This window comes from Triticum aestivum, chromosome 6B, assembly GCF_018294505.1.
Source record: "Triticum aestivum cultivar Chinese Spring chromosome 6B, IWGSC CS RefSeq v2.1, whole genome shotgun sequence".
Taxonomy (NCBI): domain Eukaryota; kingdom Viridiplantae; phylum Streptophyta; class Magnoliopsida; order Poales; family Poaceae; genus Triticum; species Triticum aestivum.
In genome coordinates, this window is record NC_057810.1 from 180,591,357 (window position 1) to 180,614,114 (window position 22,758).

Here is a 22,758-nt window from a genome sequence, read left to right on the forward strand (position 1 = left end):
AAGACCGACACTTGACCCATCCCAGACTGTAATCCTTAACCATGGACAGGGCTATTCGAATAGGTTTAATCTCTGCAGAGGGTGTACTCTTTACCCACGAGTAACGGATTCCTTTAGTCCATCGGGACTAATTCCGTCTACGGCCTTTTAGTTGAAAACACACCTAACTTGCACACACCAGCTTATATCACACGCGTCTGGAATCACCCACGACACCTGTCAAGCAAACTCTAAGTGGGGAGGCTACAACCTCGCGTAGCATGGGATCAAATTTATATCGCGCGCTCTAAGGGGTGGCCTCCCCTCTCGGTCCCAGCCGGAAACACCCATGCGCCCGGACCAGGTGGCCTGCCTACCAGCTACAACCGGTATCTTCCACCATGGCCTCTCTGTACTGTGTGTGCTAGAAAGAGCTTGACAACTTACTGAACCGTACTCTACTTGTTGTAGAGACGAGTGGTAGTACGAAGCAAGTATGGGGGTTACTGGAACAAGACTCGATCTACGGTCGACTCGGGAGGTTTATAGTTTCCTGCATGACATGTATAACAAAAATATTTCAACCAGTACAATCAACACTCATTATATCTTACCATGCCATACCGGACATACCCGTCCCGACGGAGACCGGCGACAAGCTCACGCCTACCCAAGGCAGAGGCTTTCCCAGATTCCTTTCCGGCATGCATGCAAGATACATGAGGATGCTTGCCATCACAAGTATACTCATTTCCAACAGCATGGAAATCACTAATATGCATCCATTCAAATGATCATATCACATGAAATAACAAGTCCTTCGAAAGAGGTGGTGATATAAACGTGTCAACGAACACAACAAAAATATTACGCCGGGGTTCGGAATGCTTGCCTTCAATGTGTGGAAAGGAAGGGTGCACTTCAAAACTTTTGAAAGTTTCTTCTCTCTCTTCAAGGTCCTATTTTAAATAAATTTGAATTAACACACAAGTTCAAAACAGCACAAAAAGTTGTTTTGAAAAATTATCAAATAAATCTTAAAATAAACTAGATCAAATTTGAGAGAGGTGGGAAAAAGAATCATTTCATTTGGAGTTGTATTTAAAAAGTTATAGTCAGTCAAATTTCTGGTCAAATCTGATTTTAAATAAAACAGAAAAAGAAAAACATTTCAGAGGGGAATACGCTTTCAAAGCGGGAGAAACGTACTAGGGTGGATTACGCCTTCACTTAAGCACGTGGACGGCACGGTGAGACACTGACAGTGGGTCCAGGGGGGCCACTAGTCAGGTTTGACTATTTCTTCTTCCCCCTCCTTTCTCTGTCCCGAGCGGAGGCAGAGCTCCAGCGATTGTCGCCGGCGACTGGTGGCTCCTCGCGGGGCCCCGAGGGCGGGGATGAATCCGCCACTCCTGGGCGGTCCTCCCGGTGGTCGCCAGGCCGGTGGGGACGGAGGGAGTTGCCGGCAGCGAGCTTCGCGGTGGAGGAGGCTTCGGTGGCAGAGTGGTTTTGGGGCGAATGTGGTTCCCGATCAAAATCAAGTAGGGGGTTTGGTTCCTGGAAGGAAGGAGGTGTTCTTGGTGAAGAGAAATGGGAGGGAGAGGCCCTGGTGGCGCTGGGAGAGCTGGGGCCATGGCGGCGGCCGCTGCTGCCGGAGGTGGGGAAGATGACCTCCCCGGGTCGATGGGCTGCCCCAAGGGGTCCTAGGGGATGGCTTAAGAGTCGCCTGCGTGCTCGGAAGGTTTCGGGGCGTCCTTTTATAGCGCGACGAGGTCGGTTCCGCGGCGGTGGATGAGGACGCCGGCGAACCGCCCCTCTGTAGCTTGCATGGCATCATGGCGGCGACGAACGCTAGCGGACACGCTTGCGGATGAGTTCGGGCTGTGCCAAGGGCTAGGTGGCGAGCCGGGGTGGCTTGGGCGGTGCTTAACGGAGCAGAGGCTGTCGGCCGACGCTGTCGTGCCGCCAAAAGTGCTCTGGTGGTGGCGCTGTAGGGTGCCAGGGCGGGCTGGCGTGTAGTGGTGAGGCGGGGAGTGCGTGGCAGCTAGCTGCAGGTGGTCACGAGTCGGAACGGGTGCGGGGTGAGACGCGGCGGCTCGGTTGCATGCGTGCGCCAAACGCACGCTCTGCTCGCGCTCTAGGCATGCACGGGACGTGCTTGAAGAAATACCAGTGCATGCTGCAGAGCTTGGGTGAGGCTGGCACTTAACAGATCCAGCCAGGAGTCACTGGGAGTCTAGTGGACATGTTAGTTCTATTAGGGGTGCAAGCTCCCAGTGCAATGTCAAAAGTCATGTCAAAACAGATCATGCCCATAAGGTGTTTGACAAAATGCTAAGGGCACTTAGGCATTTCTTGGAGTGGCCAAATTCTCTAGATCAGTGTCTTTTTAGAAGCAAGAGAAGGTGGTAAGGTTAGTTTGGCAAAAAGAGAAACTTGCTAGTGCAGGTTTTGATGAACTTCATTTCTGGACAGGAGATGGATGGCATCATTTCATGAACTAAAAATTATCCAATAAGTGCATGCTCCTGGACTTAGGGGTTTAGTAGGGAGGGCTACAAGTAGGAAAAGGAATCATGGAGAAAGGAGCAACTAAAAATGTGGTTGTTGTACAAACCATCATGTTGGGCCAGAATGAAGATGAGGTTGTTTCACTCAAAATTTTCAAAGAACAACCCTGGATTTTTGCATATAATGGAATGATATGCTCCTACTGACATCCCAAAATTTTGGTGGAGGCTAGAAACAAATATATAAAAGGGTTGTAGTGCAAACTGTCCACTGGACCAGAGAAGGAAAACAGGTGTAGCACTCAAAATATGCAATGAATTAAATATATTATTGCACAAAAGTGATTTAGAGACATCACATGACATCTCCAAATTTTGGTTGGATTTTTAGATAAATCTATCAACTGGTTGTAGTACAAAAAGAGCTCCAAAACTCAAAACAAGTCATTTAATGAATAAAGCTCAGGGTGAAATAATTTTATAACTAAATCTACTGATTGAGAGATGTTTTTAAATGAGAGGGAAAATAAGTCCAATATGTTTTGGAAGGATCCACTTGGGAAAAACTCTTTAATATTAAAAGAAAAGTTTTGAAATCAACAGAGATATACTTGCATGCAAAAAATTTAAACTCTTGGCAAAATTGTAATATCTAAAACCTGGTTAAATTTTTGGGGTGTTACAATTACTACCCCCCTTAAGAAAAAAAATCTCGTCCCCGAGATTTGCTAAGAGCCGTTGTGAAAAACAAAAGTTCCATATGTGTTCGAGCGGTTGTGAGTCTGCTGCCGTGGTGCTGCGTAAATAAAAGTAATCCATGTAGTGTGGGGATAAATGATGCAGCAATTCAGTAAAAAGAAAACTCATACTAGGATCTTTCGCGGTTACACAAGTTAATCACGAAGAAAACTTCTCATACTAGTAGAAACTAAATACATGACTCATCGCACACATTCGAGGTACCATGCATAAGATACAACGTAATAACAAATGCTGAAATGACAAACACAGCAGTGACATCTAAAATGAAAACGGTAACTGGGTGGGGTCCTGATAAAATGTCTCTGGTAAAGGGATACACTCCTCTTCTATCGGAGGAAGTGGATTGACCAGTCCATGTATGCGTCTCTCCGGGTCGGGTCTCAGTGGTCTGCCGATGGTAATCTGAGGATTTAAATCAGCGAGACTCTGGAGATAATCCATCACTTGCTGGTTCAAATGCTCTTGAGCGATGATGTACTGGATAAGGTTGGCTAGCACTGGGTCTTTCTCAATCCGTCCGCCGGGAAAAGATGTTACTCCTCCGGGCGTTGCACGACTCGGAAAGTAATAATATCCTTGTTCGCGGGCATAGGGTACTTCGGATCGAAGGCGAGAAATCGCTTCTTTTGCAGCAGTTTCTATGGCCAGGTGTGGGGTTGGCATAGATTTCCCCACGAAGGAAACTTCCGTTGGATCTTGGTTGGGGTCTACAGGGGGAATGTGTACTGCTGCCCAATATTCCACGGTGGAAGGGGTGATTCTCGATTTGAACAGCTCGTACTGGGGTGGCTAGGTAGAACCCATGGTACTGCGGGTAAAGTCCCACAATATTTTGACAAAGCTACCTGGGGTTGCATCTGGGGTTCTCAGATAAATACTGGGGCTCGGCATGACAGGAAAAAGTTGTGAGTGTGGTGCACAAGGTGTGGGGTGCTTGGTAAGGTCACGAGGTGGCCTTTATATAGCAATGGAGCTGGATCATTTTACCATGGTGAAAGGTAATAAATTTGCCAGCTTAGCACCAAAGGTCGGGTCAGTGTCAGAGATACACATATCTCATAAAGAGACGTGTTACTGTGGTTGTCGTCAAGGTTGGTTTTGGTAGCTGTGCCCGAAAAAATATGCAACTATGCGCTGACCAAATATGCAAGGCTACTATAAAAAAAATAGAGGCACGACAACAAGCTGCGTTTTATGTACAAGGTTACGTGATTACGAAACGAGGATACATTGAGACTCGGTACTACTCGTACGACTTAGTCTACCTCGTTTGCGTCTAACCGGGCGTGCCTGGTGGATGACGAGGCTTCTCCACGTGTCTCACTGCTGGGATTAGTCGGGGATGGCGGAGGAACTGCAGGGTCGGGGTAGCGATGATGACCATCGCGGGGATTGTTGGCCACAATCCCGTTGGAGTGTGTTCCCAAAAGGCGACGAAGCACTTCTGGGGTCATCAAAGCATCTCGGTTGATGGCTGGAGCTGATCTCAGGGTCTCGATCGGTTGTCCGAACAGCACGACTGGGTTGTCGACGTCGGGCTCGTCTTCTCTTCTTGATGGGGCTCGACGAACCAGCTCTCCTCGAGCTGCGATCAGATCAATGGTGATCTGGTCGAATAGTGCCTCTAGTGCACTTACATAGCACACTAGGTGCAATAAGGCGGGATCTGTCTCGTGATCTCCGTTGGCAACTTGGGGTGGTCTACCATACCCTTCACGCCTGGGGTAGTAGTAGAACGAGCGACAGTTAACTCTGGGCGACAACTGCCGAAGTTGAACTATAGCCTCTCGAGCAGCTAGCTGGATGGCTTGTGGCTCGAAGGAAGTTGTTCTTCCGGCGAACCTGTAGGGGCGTTCGGGCGCTAGACCCCTACCATAGATGTGTACAGTGGCCCAGAATTGACGGTCCTCACCGCTCATGGGTCCTTGGTACACAACATATTCTGGTGGCTCCTCTAACGCATAGGCACGACGGGTGAGGTTTGCGAGGATGGTCACAAAGCCTCCAAGGTTGGTAGTTGTGGTCTTGTTGTGCACGACGGGGCCGGGCATTGTGGCTGGGTTCGAGGCTGTGCTGTGCTGGGTTGAGGCTAGCGTGCCCTTTTTATAGAAAAGGGGACGGAGTCTTCCTTCGCACACTTGTGGAGGAGACATCTTGGGCGCTGGTTACTGGCGCGTGATCGACAAGCTAGGTTGGTAGGTTGGGCACCGACTGCCAAAAGTGTCGGGGTCACTGTGTGGCTATCTTGCACGAGAAGCTTGGCTGGGGTTTGGTTAAGGTCTGGTGGGTTGGTTTGCCTAAGTTTATTGACCTGGCTAAGATAGGATTAGCCAATGGTCAGCCTGGCTCTGATACCAAGTCTGTCACGACCGGTTTTCCAGGTATAAATTTCCAGAAAAAGACCGTCGTGCTCATCAGCCCCAGGATTACTGTTAGCTGATGAGGCTCCAACTTGATACGGAAATTCCAAGCAAAATACAAAATATGTAGTACAAGACCATTCTGGCCTATGAGTACAACAAATGGTTTCTAGTGGTTGAGGGCGGAAGCGGTTTGAGGATCATCCGGGTCTATGGGACTCCATTTCCCAACAGGAACAGCTGACCAGGTTAACTACTATCTTCGCGAGGCTGCTATCTCCATTGTGTGGGTTCCGGGGCTATCAACACGGTCGCTCCTTTCCGCGCAAGAAATCTGGCCAAGACAATAGCCAGGGACAAGCCAGTGAGTACTTTGAATGTACTCGCAAACATTATGAACACGGGTATAATATAACAACGATGTGCTGAAAATATTTTATACTCATGACGTCAGTCACGAAAGATAAATATAACTCTGATGTGTGTAAGCATGTAATATATGAATATGCAATGTCATAGAAGTATTAAAAATTATGAAATAAATAACAAGCATGCCACAGTCGGGCGTCTGAGCGACACCACATAAAGGGCTTTAAAAGAAATGCCATAGTCGGCCGTCTGAGCGACACCACATAAAGGGCTTTAAAAGAAATGCCACAGTCGGGCGTCAGAGCGACACCACATAAAGGGCTTTAAAAGAAATGCCACAGTCGGGTGCCTGAGCGACACCACATAAAGGGCTTTAAAAGAAATGCCACAGTCGGGCGTCTGAGCGACACCACATAAAGGGCTTTAAAAGAAACAATCATAGTGAATATCCCGGAGGTAGAACCATCCCAGAGATACTCGATGATAACAATAATATCACGGGTTAGTCAACAATAATAATAATCATAATTATCACAAGTCACAAGTAGTAATTCCTGTTCTGGTTTAACAGTTTCACCTCCGAAGACCGACACTAAGACCGACACTTGACCCATCCCAGACTGTAATCCTTAACCATGGACACGGCTATTCGAATAGGTTTAATCTCTGCAGAGGGTGTACTCTTTACCCACGAGTAACGGATTCCTTTAGTCCATCGGGACTAATTCCGTCTACGGCCTTTTAGTTGAAAACACACCTAACTTGCACACACCAGCTTATCTCACACGTGTCTGGAATCACCCATGCAACCTGTCAAGCAAACTCTAAGTGGGGAGGCTACAACCTAGCGTAGCATGGGATCAAATTTATATCGCGCGCTCTAAGGGGTGGCCTCCCCTCTCGGTCCCAACCGAAAACACCCATGCCCCCGGACCAGGTGGCCTGCCTACCAGCTACAACCGGTATCTTCCACCATGGCCTCTCTGTATGGTGTGTGCTAGAAAGAGGTTGACAACTTAATGAACCGTACTCTACTTGTTGTAGAGACGAGTGGTAGTACGAAGCAAGTATGGGGGTTACTGGAACAAGACTCGATCTACGGTCGACTCGGGAGGTTTATAGTTTCCTGCATGACATGTATAACAAAAATATTTCAACCAGTACAATCAACACTCATTATATCTTACCATGCCATACCGGACATACCCGTCCCGACGGAGACCGGCGACAAGCTCACGCCTACCCAAGGCAGAGGCTTTCCCGGATTCCTTTCCGGCATGCATGCAAGATACATGAGGATGCTTGCCATCACAAGTATACTCATTTCCAACAGCATGGAAATCACTAATATGCATCCATTCAAATGATCATATCACATGAAATAACAAGTCCTTCGAAAGAGGTGGTGATATAAACGTGTCAACGAACACAACAAAACTATTACGCCGGGGTTCGGAATGCTTGCCTTCAATGTGTGGAAAGGAAGGGTGCACTTCAAAACTTTTGAAAGTTTCTTCTCTCTCTTCAAGGTCCTATTTTAAATAAATTTGAATTAACACACAAGTTCAAAACAGCACAAAAAGTTGTTTTGAAAAATTATCAAATAAATCTTAAAATAAACTAGATCAATTTTGAGAGAGGTGGGAAAAAGAATCATTTCATTTGGAGTTGTATTTAAAAAGTTATAGTCAGTCAAATTTCTGGTCAAATCTGATTTTAAATAAAACAGAAAAAGAAAAACATTTCAGAGGGGAATACCCTTTCAAAGCGGGAGAAACGTACTAGGGTGGATTACGCCTTCACTTAAGCACGTGGACGGCACGGTGAGACACTGACAGTGGGTCCAGGGGGCCCACTAGTCAGGTTTGACTATTTCTTCTTCCCCCTCCTTTCTCTGTCCCGAGCGGAGGCAGAGCTCCAGCGATTGTCGCCGGCGACTGGTGGCTCCTCGCGGGGCCCCGAGGGCGGGGATGGATCCGCCACTCCAGGGCGGTCCTCCCGGTGGTCGCCAGGCCGGTGGGGACGGAGGGAGTTGCCCGCGGCGAGCTTCGCGGCGGAGGAGGCTTCGGTGGCAGAGTGGTTTTGGGGCGAATGTGGTTCCTGATCAAAATCGAGTAGGGGGTTGTGTTCCTGGAAGGAAGGAGGTGTTCTTGGTGAAGAGAAATGGGAGGGAGAGGCCCTGGTGGCGCTGGGAGAGCTGGGGCCATGGCGGCGGCCGCTGCTGCCGGAGGTGGGGAAGATGACCTCCCCGGGTCGATTGGCTGCCCCAAGGAGTCCTAGGGGATGGCTTAAGAGTCGCCTGCATGCTCGGAAGGTTTCGGGGCGTCCTTTTATAGCGCGACGAGGTCGGTTCCGCGGCGGTGGATGAGGACGCCAGCGAACCGCCCCTCTGTAGCTTGCATGGCGTCGTGGCGGCGACGAACGCTAGCGGACATGCTTGCGGATGAGTTCAGGCTGTGCCAGGGGCCAGGTGGCGAGCCGGGGTGGCTTGGGCGGCGCTGAACGGAGCAGAGGCTGTCGGCCGACGCCGGCGTGCCACCAAAAGTGCTCTGGCGGTGGCGCTGTAGGGTGCCAGGGCGGGCTGGCGTGTAGTGGTGAGGCGGGGAGTGCGTGGCAGCTAGCTGCAGGTGGTCACGAGTCGGAACGGGTGCGGGGTGAGACGCGGCGGCTCGGTTGCACCCGTGCGCCAAACGCACGCTCTGCTCGCGCTCTGGGCGTGCACGGGACATGCTTGAAGAAATGCCAGTGCATGCTGTAGAGCTTGGGTGAGGCTGGCACTTAACAGATCCAGGCCAGGAGCCACTAGGAGTCTAGTGGACATGTTAGTTCTATTAGGGGTGCAAGCTCCCAGTGCAATGTCAAAAGTCATGTCAAAACAGATCATGCCCATAAGGTGTTTGACAAAATGCTAAGGGTACTTAGGCATTTCTTGGAGTGGCCAAATTCTCCAGATCAGTGTCTCTTTAGAAGCAAGAGAAGGTGGTAAGGTTAGTTTGGCAAAAAGAGAAACTTGCTAGTGCAGGTTTTGATGAACTTCAGTTTTGGACAGGAGATGGATGGCATCATTTCATGAACTAAAAATGATCCAATAAGTGCATGCTCCTGGACTTAGGGGTTTAGTAGGGAGGGCTACAAGTAGGAAAAGGAATCATGGACAAAGGAGCAACTTAAAATGTGGTTGCTGTACAAACCATCATGTTGGGCCAGTATGAAGATGAGGTTGTTTCACTCAAAATTTTCAAAGAACAACCTTGGATTTTTGCATATAATGGAATGATATGCTCCTACTGACATCCCAAAATTTTGTGGAGGCTAGAAACAAATATTTAAAAGGGTTGTAGTGCAAACTGCCCACTGGACCAGAGAAGGAAAACGGGTGTAGCACTCAAAATATGCAATGAATTAAATATATTATTGCACAAAAGTTATTTAGAGACATCACATGACATCTCCAAATTTTGGTTGGATTTTTAGATAAATCTATCAACTGGTTGTAGTACAAAAAGAGCTCCAAAACTCAAAACAAGTCATTTAATGAATAAAGCTCAGGGTGAAATAATTTTATAACTAAATCTACTGATTGAGAGATGTTTTAAATGAGAGGGAAAATAAGTCCAATATGTTTTGGAAGGATCCACTTGGGAAAAACTCCTTAATATTAAAAGAAAAGTTTTGAAATCAACAGAGATATACTTGCATGCAAAAATTTTAAAGTCTTGGCAAAATTTTAATATCTAAAACCTGGTTAAATTTTTGGGGTGTTACATGCAGCGGTTTATGCAAAATGCGCTGCTACTACCGTCGCTACTGCCAGTTTTACTTTTTCTTTTCCTTTATTTTATCCCACTTTTATTTCCCGAGGGCAGTGAACGAAGGGAGGGCGATATATATTGCATCATTTGACGGTTAAATATGTATGCAAAATAGGAACATATATATTACACATCATTGGACCCATGCATAATAATGGCTAAGTGTGTATACAAAATAGGAACATATATATATTACACATCATTGGACCCATAACATACGTTTCCTCAGTGCTGACATTTTCGTTTTTGAGTCAGCTTCTTTCCCTTCTTGTTCGTCGAAGAATAATTGAGCCCCTCATTGTGACTTTGCCTTTTCCATGGAGTACGATTTTTCTTAGGTAATGTAGTATTGATTCTTCTTTTGACGTATACTTCATCATCATCGTCATCTTCCCTCATTGGGTTGCCGTACTGATCATAGTCTTCCTCGTTGGCAACTCCATCCATTCCAATGATGTTCCTTTTGCCTCTCCTCATGACAACACGGCTGGGATTGCGCGGATCAGTTATGAAGAAGCATTGTGTCACGTCTTAGCGTGTACCCATGGCTCGATTTTTGCGATAGCGTTCATGGTAGCGCTCTTGGCGTCGGGTATAGTCATGGTAGTGAACATCCGGCTTTCTCTTTCGACATTCTTAGCCCATCTGACACGGAACATCATCGTGTTGTGCAGTCCAGAGTAGTCAAGCTCCCAGATCTCCTCGACCCTTCCATAAAATCGTTCAGTTGTGTAGTTGTCGCTTCCGGTCATGCATTCCATCGTCACCCCTGAGTTCTGATCATCGCTGTCCATATCTTTTGCCTCCGTGTAGAACGTGTATCCGTTGATATCATATGCCTGATAGGTTACGAGGTTCGGCGAGGGGCCATGTGCTAAGGCGTATATGAGCAATCCGTCCTTAGAGCCCTCCTCCGGGGGATTAGCAATAGTATGCTCTTTGAACCAATGCAGGAAAGTGGAGTTGTGCTCTCTAGTAACTTTGGCGTCCGTCCTGCATACCCCCCGGTCACGATACTTCTTTGCGATAATTTCTTTGTGCAGTGCCACGAAAGGATCTACCTCGTCTAGGTGTTGTAGCACTACCAAGTTTGCTCTGTCAAAGTCGCTGCGTCGATCTGAGTATGCCACGTGCAGTTCCCTGCGACCGTTGCAGTGACCATCTCCTTCGAGCCTCCCATCGTGCTTGTTAACGGGCAAACCAACACTAACACCAGGCGGCTGGTCTGCGCCATATAGAAAATTTTCACAGAAAGAGATGCACTCTTGTGCCAAATAGCCCTGGACGATGCTTCCATCCAGACGGGACATGTTACAAACGAATCCTTTGATGATCCCATTCATCCTCTCAAACGGCATCATGTTGTGCAGGAATGACGGCCCCAGGTCTATTATGTCATCCACAATATGGACACACAGATGCACCATCACGTCGAAGAACGCGGGCGGGAAGTACATCTCAAGCTCATTCAGTATCACAACGATCTCTTCCTGTAGCCTTTGGAGCTGCTTCACACTGATCGACTTTCGAGAGATGACGTCGAAAAAGTTGCAGAGACCAATAAGCGTGTCACGGACGTGCTTGTCCATTATCCCTCTAAGGGCAACAGGTAGTATCTGCGTCATCATCACATGACAGTCATAAGACTTCATCCCGCTGAACCTTTTCTTGTCTGTGTCTAGATATCTGCTTATCTTGCCACAGTAACCGGAACTAACTTTCACTCCGGTAAGGCACTTAAAGAATTGATTGATCTCAGCCTGACTTAAGGTGAAGCAAGAAGGGGGGCAATAATCCTCTTTCTTTATTTTCTTGCCCTTCTTCTCCCGTGCCTCTGTCTCCATCTCTGTCTCGTCTGACATTTTACGGGGCGGCATGTGCAGATCTTCCCTGATTTTCAAATCTTGCAAGTCTTTTCTTACCTTCGGCCCATCCTTGGTCTTATCTGGCATGTTCATCAGTGTTGCGAGCAAGCTCTCAAGGACATTCTTACATATATGCATTTGATCAAGGCAATGAGGTGTATCGAGTTTGTGCCAGTACTCCAAGTCCCAGAACACAGACCTCGTCTTCCATAGCTTCAGCAGCGGCTCCGGCGCCTTTCTCATCGTCTTTCCTGGCGCGGGGCACTCCTTCCAGTTTTTCAACAGCTCATCGATTTCGGCACCGCTCCGCTTACATGGAGGTCCTCGATGCTCAGCGTGACCATTGAATAGATCTCCATGGTTTCTCCACGGGTCGTCCTGTTCAAGCCATCTTCGATGCCCCATGTACACGATTTTCCCAGACCCGCCATCTTTCCTTGACGTTAGCTGCTGAGACGTTGTATCATCCATGCACCGCATGCATCCGCAATATCCATGGCACACCTGGCCTGCCACATATCCGTAACCGAGATAGTCCTGCACTGTCGTGATCAGCGCGGCTCTCATGTTGAAATACTCACCTTTGCTGGCGTCCCATGTCTTGGCTGGTGTTTTCCATAACGTGTCTAACTCCTCTTGAAGTAGCCCCAGATACAAATTAATATTATTTCCTGGTTGTTTCGGCCCTTGAATAAGCATGCTCATGTGAATGTACTTCGATTTCATGCACAACCAGGGGGGAGGTTGTACATCCATACAAACACGGGGCATGTGCTATGGTTGGTGTTCTGGTTGCCAAATGGATTCATGCCATCGGTACACGCGCCGAGCACAATGTTCCTTACATCACATTCAAAATACCGATAGAAGCTGTTCAACGCTCTCCACTGGCTTCCATCCTTCATGTGTCTCAGCTTCGGATCATCTCCATCGTCGGGCTTCTTCCTCTCCGTGTGCCAGCGCATTAGCTTTGCTTCCTTGGGATCTACAAAATACCTCTGGAGACGGGGAGTGATCGGTAAGTACCATACAACTTTCTGGGGACATTTTTTCCCGGCCTTCTTGTATCGAGAAGTATTGCACACCGGACAGCTTGTTTTTTCCGCGTGCTCCTTCCGATAAATTATGCAATCATTGATGCATGCATGGTATCTAACGTGTGGCAGATCAAGAGGGCACACGATCTTCTTGGCCTCATCAAGACTAGTAGGACATAGATTACCCGCGGGAAGAACATCCTTTAGGTACTTGAGATGCTCATCGAGGCTAGTGTCGGTCCATTTGTTTTTAGCCTTCGTCTTCAGGAGTTGGAGCGTGAAACTCAAGCGGGTCACCTCAGGATTGCAACCATCATACAATGGAGTGTTCGAGTCTACCACCAGTTGCTCCAGCTTAGCCTCCTCTCTAGAAGCAGCTCTCTCAGTACTCGTCTCCTTGCGAAGCAATGCTTGAACATGAGGGTCCCGCACAATTGAACTTAGTACCGACGAACTCTGCTGCGTGGAGTCCATGTCGTTCTCTCTGCCGCCATGTCTGGCCCCTTCTCCTCCGCCATGTCTGGCCCCTTCTCCGCCGCCATGTCCGGATTCTTCCCCGCCGCCATTATCGATCATCTCTTCGTCTTGCCCCGTGTCATCATTGCCTGCCCCGTCGGCATCCTCAACATCGTCATCCTCATCTTCAATTATCCACCGAGTATAGCCATCCATGAAACCAGTCATGAGCAGGTCCACTTCGACACGACCATCGTCATGGGGGTCGAGCCAAACTATTCCTTTGCATTTTCGACACGGACAAAAAACCTCTGTCTGGTTATTTTCTTTCATGTCCTGCACCGCCGACCGCAACCACCTGTCCACCATCGTTCCACTGACCATCGTCAACTCCGCACGGTAATAATAAAAAAATTGATTATAAAAATGCATGCATGCATCAAAGTCATAAAAAAATTTGGCATGACCTTCCCTAAAAATAGGACATATATGGATCTAGAGTTTGCCCGGAATTCACCGAAACGGAAATAAATCAACATTTCGGCAAAACATAGGCAACTCAAAAGCACAATTTGGCGGCGTCAACTCATGCCACACACACAATTTCCACAAACATATCACACACACATAAACACATTTCCATTTTGCAAAAGCATGAAATTTTCATCACCTCTATCTCGATAGAGATCGAGCACACGGTGGAGATGATGTTGTAGGGAGATCAAAAGTGCACAAAGCTCTTCTTGACAAAGATAGATCTAGTTAGGGGGCAAATAGGTCACTTAACTAAATCCTACATCTACCTAGCTACCTAATTTCGGAGGAGACAACTTCAACTAGTGGAGGGGGATGGAAAAAGAGAAAGGAGATGCATTAATGGAGGTGGTGTAGTTATGTAGGAGTAATGAAGAGAGAGAAAGGTGGATAGAAGAGAGAGAGTAATGGGGGAGAAGTATTGAGGAGAAGAAGAAGAGTGAGAGTGGGAGCATGTGGTGGAGGTAGGGGGAAGGGAAGAGAGGAGGGGGAGGTAGGGGGAAGGGAAAAGAGGAGTGGGAGGGGAGGGACGGGTGGGGAAAGGTGTTGGGTTGGTGCGGGTTAGCAGTAGCGCGGGAAATAAAATGCGCTGCTGCTAAGGATTTAGCAGCAGCGCGCTTTGCGATACGGCGCTACTGCTAACTGGGACAAAAAATTGTGGCAATTTGAAACTTACCAGCAGCGATCCCGGAAAAAGCGCGCTACTACTACAGACTTAGCAGTAGCGCTATTCTTGCGACCGCGCTACTGCTACTTAGAGTTAGGTGAACACCGCCGGTCGATATTTGTAGCAGCGCATTTTTGGGCGAGCGCGCTACTGCTAAATCATTATCAGCAGCGAGTTTACATAACACGCGCTACAACTAGTTAGCAGCAGCGCCCCATTTTGAACCGCGCTGCTGCTAAGATTCTATGTATAGGCTTTTCCCTAGTAGTGAAGCGTCGTTCATGCCACCGCGCCGCACACTAACCGGTAAGGCAGCGATGGCATTGTCACATCCCTAGTTCTGGTATGCACTAGGCTAGCCCTTCATGCGAGCATCATGTTTAAATTCTAATGAAATTTGAATTGAGGAATTTTCAAAAGCCTCAGAAGACCTCTAAAAATAATCAACATTTAAATCTCATCGAATGAGTCCAAGAAAATGTTCCTGTTATTCTATGAAAATATTGGCATGAGGTAAAATGCAAACCAATATTTTTGGAGTGACTGAAATATTTATTTTGGGCCTTTTGAATTAAATCATAATTGTATTTGAGTTGGAGCAAATAAATTCTATAAATATATTTATTGCTCCAATGATCCTGGAATGTTTTGTGGAGCTCTAGGATAAACCTTATTGCATCCACAATAATTTCTAGAGAGTTGCAAAAATAATTTGGTTAGCAAGCCAAATTAAAACAAGTATGCAAAAATAACAAAAACAGAAAAGCAGAAGAGAGAGAGACTTACCTGGCGCTCACCTGGCAGCCCACTCGGCCCAACTACTACTGGCCCAGCCCACCGCAGCCTCCTCTGTCGTCTTCCTCCTCACGCCACTAGGCAGGGCGCGTGGCCGCCCCGCGCGCGCCAGCTCCTGCTTCCACCGCAACGCCCCGGCTCTTCTGGATGCGCCACGGAGACACCCCGCACCTCTCTCACTCTCCCTGGACCCTTCCCCCTCCTCTGTTCTCTCTCTCGCACGCATCCGAGAGCGACCGCCATCGCCGTTCGCTGCCACCGTGCCCAGAGCCACCCCCTCACCCTTCCGCCATGCCCAAAGGCTCCACCTCGGCGCCACGGAGCTTCAAGACGAAGCACGTGACCCCGGGAGGCCAGCAACATCGCCATCACCGTCGTCTTCCACCTCGGGCTCCGGCCACCATCGTCGTCGATCCGTCGCACGTAGGACGTCCCCGAGCCGGCTAACCATCCCTACGGCACCGCTGTGAGCTCTGCCACCGTTTCCCCCTCTTACCCTCTTTGTTTGATCACCGTAGCCGTCGCCCCCTTGATGACCGCAATGCACCGCCGCCCGCGCTCGTCGCCGGCGTGGCCCCAGTGACCTAATGGCCCCGTGTGTGCGTTTGTCGTGCTTATCACATCGCGTAGAGGCTCTTGAGCGCATTAGTTCGTGCGTTTGCACGCTGCAGCCGCGTTCCCGTGCACCCCCGAGCTCCGGCCGCCGCCTGGCTCGACACCGGCGTCATCTCCGGCCACCCCCGCACACATCGCCTGCACTACTCGACGCGCGAGTCCACCAGCAGCACGTAGCGCATCTCCGCCATCGATTTGGTCGACGGAGGACCAAACCCGAAGCCCGCCGTCGCATCTGGCCTCGCCGGCGGCTAAATGCTGGCGGGTTGACCGCTTTGACCGGCGGGGTTTGACCCCATCTGCCCAGGGGTTTGACCCCTCTCTCACACTGACGAGTGGGCCCCGGAGCCCTAATCTTTTAATTAGATTAGCAATAACCCCCTGTTAACTAGCTGTGTCACTGACGTCTGGACCCCACACGTCAGGTTTGACCTGGTCAATAGCAGTTGACCTGCCGACGTCACAGTGATGCAACGCTGACGCAATTAACCATTTTTTGGATTTAAAATAATACAGAAAATTCCAAAAAATGTTACAAACTTCAAAAATTCATATAAAATCAACCGTAACTCAGAATGAAATAATTTATATATGAAAAATGATTAGAAAAATCCAATCTATCCATCTGTACCATTTTCATGCATGTTAGAACAACTTATGGCTGCTGTTTAGGACAAATCATATAATGACATTTAAACCTTCACATATGGAGTTTGAATTTGAACCTAAGGTTCAAACCAACTTCATTTAACCTGCTGCTAGTTGCATTAGCTCAAATCACATCATATTTCCATGTCATGATCATGCATCATATTGTGCATTGCATTGATTGTGTTCTTCCTTGTTTGCCGGTGTTTGTTCGCTCTCGATAGACGTGTTTCGACGATGTGATCAATGACACCAATGAAGAACTATACTATCTTCAGAAGTGCCAGGCAAGCGAAACCCCCTTGTTCATTCCGATACAATCCCACTCTCTCGCTCCTGCTCTATTTTACTGCATTAGGACAACAACGATACAACTGTTACTTGCTGCGGTAGTTGAACCCCTTTATCCTCTGCATGACCTGTCATTGCCACAGTAAATAGATGAAACCCACTAGCATGAGTAGGAGTTGTTTGAGCCCTGATGTGCCTACTCATTCATGCTTGTTTATCATGCCTGCTATTGCTTAGAGTTGTGTCAGGTCTGATTCATCGAGGATGAATTGGAGGTGTGTAAACATGTCCTACTGTGTGTGAGCTAAGTGTGTGAACGCGATTTGGTAAAGGTAGCGGTGAGAGGCCATGTAGGAGTACATGGTGGGTTGTCTCATTGAAGCCATCCTTAGGAACTGAGTTCTGTGTTTGTGATCCATGAACAGTTACTACCACACATTGGGCTCCGGGCACTCCAAGCTCTCTTGACTTATTAATCAACTTGATCTCTGTCCAGGAGTTGCAACTAGTTTCTGGTGTTTGTAGGTAGTGTTAGTAGTCTACCAAGTGGCACCCGGTACAGGTGGGCTTGGGACAGATTAGGCATAGTGGCCCGATGTACCAAGTGGCACCCGGATGGTGGACTTGGGAACCCTGCACACATCGTTTGGGGCCGTGCGAGACACCCCGACCGGATCTCCTTGCGGATGGAACCCGACTAGGCGATAAACCTGGACGAGAGACTTGTGTGGTTAGTCAGGACGTGGCCGACTCCCTCGCCAGGCTTCCGCTTGAGGGTTGCCGAGATACACGAGGTGTACATGGCGGTAAGTGGCGAGAGCGTGTGTGAAGAAGTACACCCCTGCAGGGTTAATATGATCTATTCGAGTAGCCGTGTCCGCGGTAAAGGACTTCTGGGTTGCCTATACAGTTCATAGATAACTTAAAGTGGATACTCTAAAATGCGCAAGATAAGCATGAGTGCTATGGATGGCGTTCTCGTAGGGAGACGGAAGCGGATCCATAGTGGTGTATTGTTATGGTGAATATGTGGACTCATGTGCGCCACCTCAAAAGAGTTACTTGTAGTCAAAGCTGGCTTGCTGCAGTTAAACCCCACCATCCCCTTTGTTGATAATGATGCATATGTAGTTAGTTCTGATGTAAGTCTTGCTGGGTACATTTGTACTCACGTTTGTCTATTTTACGTTTTTGCAGAGAGACTTCAGTCTCACTAGTAGTTCCGCATGGACTTCAACGTTTAGCTTGTTACCTCAGCTACGATACTGTGCCCTCGGCAGGATCTGGTAGTTAGTCAGGCTTCTCAGCCTTTTTCATTTGTAGTTGTCTGTACTCAGACATGTTAAGCTTCTGCATGTGCTTTGACTTGTATGCTCTGAATGTTGGGTCGTGAGACCCATGTTTGTACTATCTCGCTCCTCGGAGCCTATTGAATAAAATACTTGAGTTGTAGAGTCATATTGTGATGCCATGTTGTATTTGCACATATCGAGCATATTGTGTGTATGTTATTGAAATGCTTGGTATGTGTGGGATCTGACTATTTAGTTGTTTATCCTTAGTAGCCTCTCTTACCGGGAAATGTCTCCTAGTGCTTCCACTGAGCCATGGTAGCTTGCTACTGCTCCAGAACACTTAGGCTGGCCGGCATGTGTCCTTCGTTCCTGTGTCTGTCCCTTCGAGGAAATGTCATGCGATGAATACCGGAGTCCTGTTAGCCCGCTATAGCCCGGTTCACCGGAGTCCTGTTAGCCCAGTGCTACAGCCTGGATTCATTCGCTGATGACCGACACGTTCGATGATGGGTCATGGATGCCTGTCCCTGTGAGTTTGTGCCACTTTGGGTTTACGACTAGCCATGTCAGCCCGGGCTCCTTATCATATGGATGCTAGCAACACTATCATATACGTGTGCCAAAAGGCGCAAACGGTCCCGGGCAAAGGTAAGGCGACACCCGTGGGGATACAGTGCATGAGGCCGCAAAGTGATATGAGGTGTTACATGCTAGATCGATGTGACATTGAGTCGGGGTCCTGACAGGCATCCTGTCGCGCTGAGTTCCTCGCCGCCCACGACCGCACACAAAATGGTAGGGAAGCGATGGCATCCCGCCATGCCGATTTCATCGCCGCTCGTGACCTCACAACTATGTGGGAGGAATTTGAAGATGCCAAGGCCAAATGGGCGGTAGAGAAAGAGGCGGCCAAAGCCGCACAGAGGGAGCGGAAAAGTCAGAAAGCACTCAAGAAAAGAGAGGCCCGCTGCCGCAAGAAAGAAAAGGATGCACGCGTTGCTGCGGAGAGGTCGGCGGAGATCCAAGCACGGTGGGGTGTCGCCGACAAAGCTGGGAAGGAGAACGACGGCGTCTGGCCAGCATGTGAGAAGTAGTAGTACTAGTAGTTAGTGTCTGTGTCTGTGTCTGAGTACGAGCATGTACTAGTACTACTAATTACTACTATAGTTTTTAGAGCAAATTTCTATTACATTAGCCTAGAATAAATGAAAAAATTCCTATCCTATGCATCAAATGGCATCTCTTTCTCTACAGGAATTGAGATGCATGTCATCTCACTTCCTATGATTTTCATATTCCTATAAAATTCCTATCCTATGAAAGAAAGGAGGCCTCTGCTGGAGTAACTACTATAGCTAGCAGTATTGTTGGTACAGTAGTTTTCTTCAAGAAGCGGAATTCAACGAAGTCATGATGGTTCCTTCGTTCGAGCAACTTCAAAGTGGGAAGTGGGCCTGTGATTTGACGGCTCATTAGTCATTGTTACTGCGGCGCGACGACCGGGGTGACTCTCCCTTGGAGTTCTGCGTGCATGGCAAGTGGACCAGGATGGTCGACATCCCACATGTTGGCGAACGGAAGTATTCTTTCCGATATCGAGGAGCAAGGAAACCACGTGGTATAGTATCACTGCTGATTGGTACTCAAAAAATAGTATCACTGCTGATTTATAGTTATTTTTTATTTCTGATGAATGCTAGCGTTTCAACTGTTACGATGAAGGGTGCCAAACACGGCACGTGCTGGATGTCCCACACGTCAGCGAAAGGAGTGGGACATGAACAGCGTGGTAGAGCCCAGCGTAAAAAAATAGCATGGTAGAGGGTCTCCACTGTTTCCACTTCTGGGTCGGAGACCACACGTAGTAGTACTTAGTGGTATGAATGATACAATGTGTGACCTGGAGAGAAAGACACGTCTAGTTGGAAGGTCTCGGGGCATACACGTAAACAAATATAAAAGTTAATATGTGCCTCCAACTAATATAGTAGTAGTAGAGTACTTAGGCACGTACTCCATAACATCACTGTGCATTGCACGTACAACATTTAGTGGTAGTACGTAGTAAGATACAAATGCCGCCCAAGAGTTCCCTTCTCGACCTACTTTTGGGTGTTTGGTAGAGTGTATGGAGGGTGCATGAGTCCACACTAGTTTAGCACAAATACACTAGAAGCATGCATGAAGAGAGCATGCACGAAGAGGGGTGTTGAGTTGAGCATGCATGAAGAGGGAACAACTATGCTGAGACGAGAACGCAACCAAACACACCCTATATGTCGCGCATGTTCATACCATTTGTGCCTTTACTTCACTTACTGTGCTACATTACTCAGGTTCGTACGTCCACTCCTGGGTACATGTCCGTCTCTTAGTTCCAGTCCCATGTGTTCTTCATATAGATGGAACAATCCTTGCATAACACGTGCACCTTGATGCTAGATGTCTCGCATGTTGGCAAAAGGATGAACAAAGCTCACGTAAAAAAAATAGAGTGGAAGAACATAGATTCCCGACGACCGAGAAGGAGCAAGGAACCTTGTGGTGGAGCGTCTGCACTCATAATATTTAATATTATTCAGCGATATAAAATCAACCAATCATCTCCACAGTGGACTGGAAGAGTACGAAACACGGCAGCCAAGTGTAGTTACATCATACTAGTACATGGCTAACCCACGCTATCACCATATTTCTTGGCTTCTGTCCGACACCTATCTCTAGTAATCCAGCAGCCTGTATCGCTTCTCCCTCCTCGTCTCTATCAAAGTGCGGCGGGCTGGCATTTTTGCCGTCTATTGAGGTCGGTTAACTCATCACATGTTAGCGTCATGCCAAGAGCATTCTAAAAAAATTCCTTTCATGTTACGTTTTCAAAAAGAAAAAAATCATTTCACGTACGAATTTGACTGTGTGCTTTGAGCAACTTGCATGTCCTATACTGCTCCTGTTTGATACTCTAACTTAGCTAGAGGTTAGACTATCTCATGACTAACCCTGAATTAACTGTAGCCAAAGAGGTGTTTTGGTGACAGGGTTAGATTGACAATAAATGCACTTGATGGAGATCGAAAAGTTATTTTTTAGTGGTCCCAATGAGAACTATCTCAAGTTAGCACCTCTTGGGTGGGATAGTTTTTTTGGTGGGTTCGATGCAACTTGCTCCAATTTAAACCCTCATGCTTGGATACTTTAGGGATATTTGAGCCCCAACTATCTCAAACTAACTCTAACCCATGGATCCAAATAGGGCCTATGGCCAGTCTCAACGCGGAGCAGTCACGTGCACCGGGAAGCGGCGCTCTCTCGGCTGTCGCGCTACTTCAAAGCCGACGCCAGTGAGAGGTCGTCTCGGCTCTGGTCGGGCATTAATGTGGCACTGACGCTCCAGGGCGATGCTGACCATTTCACGCGGGAAGCACGCGCTGGCAAGGGAGTATAGGTTTTGAACCGTTTCAGTTGTAGTACTGGTAGTTTGCAAAACTACTCAATTATTGCACACAGTTTCCTAAGAAATTCTGGTAAAATACGTTACTCCACAGCCCGCTTCCCTTCTCCTTCCTCTTCCACCGCCCGCGCACGTCCACAGGAAGCGATCGGTCAACCCTTATATAGGAGTGCTAGCACAAAAAGATGCATGCATGACCACTAAAATTTCCATATTAAAGCGCCGATCCGGCGGGAGTATGGCGTATGTTGTTACCTTTGGCTGGGCCATGGCTACCGGGCGACGGCGACCAGAGAAGAGGCGGAGGGAGGGGAATGAATGCAGCTATTGTTTGGGTTCGCCTTCCGGCTCAAATAAATGCGCAATATCACGTGTACCCGCAGGTGCACAAATTGTAACATAGGTGTCTGCTTAAGTGGGCGTCACGTAACTAGTGTGTGTGAGAGAGAGATTCTAAGAGACCAAGTTCGTGTGTGAGACTACTCTTCTGACATGTACTCAACCTTTTGCATCGGGATATAAGTATAATGGTAGTTACTTTAGCTAGTGATTTACGTGGCCATGTTAACGTGATTGTGTCAAAAAAAGTCACTTCCTGCTCGTGATTTGCGTTATATACTTACAAGCAAGATTCTCGTGCATTGCACGGAACATCAATATGCATTTTTACAAAACACCTGTTGTGATTGACCCATGCAGGAGTAATCCCGTGTGTAAAAACTAATGATATCTCGAGAATTTTATCGGAAAACTGGTATCTCAAGAATGTCATCGAAAAAATGAAAGATGAGAGATAAGGGGAGGAGGAGTGGAGCGTGGTGGTGACTGGTGGTCGGAATGGGCGGAGGCATGGGGATGGACGGCGCCGGCAGGTGGCAGCGGCCACCATGCATGCTAGATTTTTCTAGAGACTTATTCCTTTTTAATTGCTGAGCAATGAGGTTGTGGGAGATAAGGATGTGGAGAGAGGTGTGGGTATCTTTTGTAAAATTATCATAGTTTGCTTTCTATCCGTCAGATATAGATCATACGGTCTATATTACAAGATGGCAGGCACACCGTCATCGCCAACTTAGTTTTTTATAAGGGTACAGATGATAAGTTTGCTGACTACTAACGTAAAGTGGAATTTGTCCATGTTATGCAAGTAAATTAAGGTGATTGTTTATCATATGGGTAAGGTTGGATGAAGGGTGGTAGGAACAAATGCTCCTCCTAGAGCATGTGTGTGTGAGATGGAGTCTTAGTGTGTGTGTGGGGTGTGTGTGTGAGAGAGAGAGAGAGAGATGGAGTCTTAGTTTGTGTGTGTGTGTGT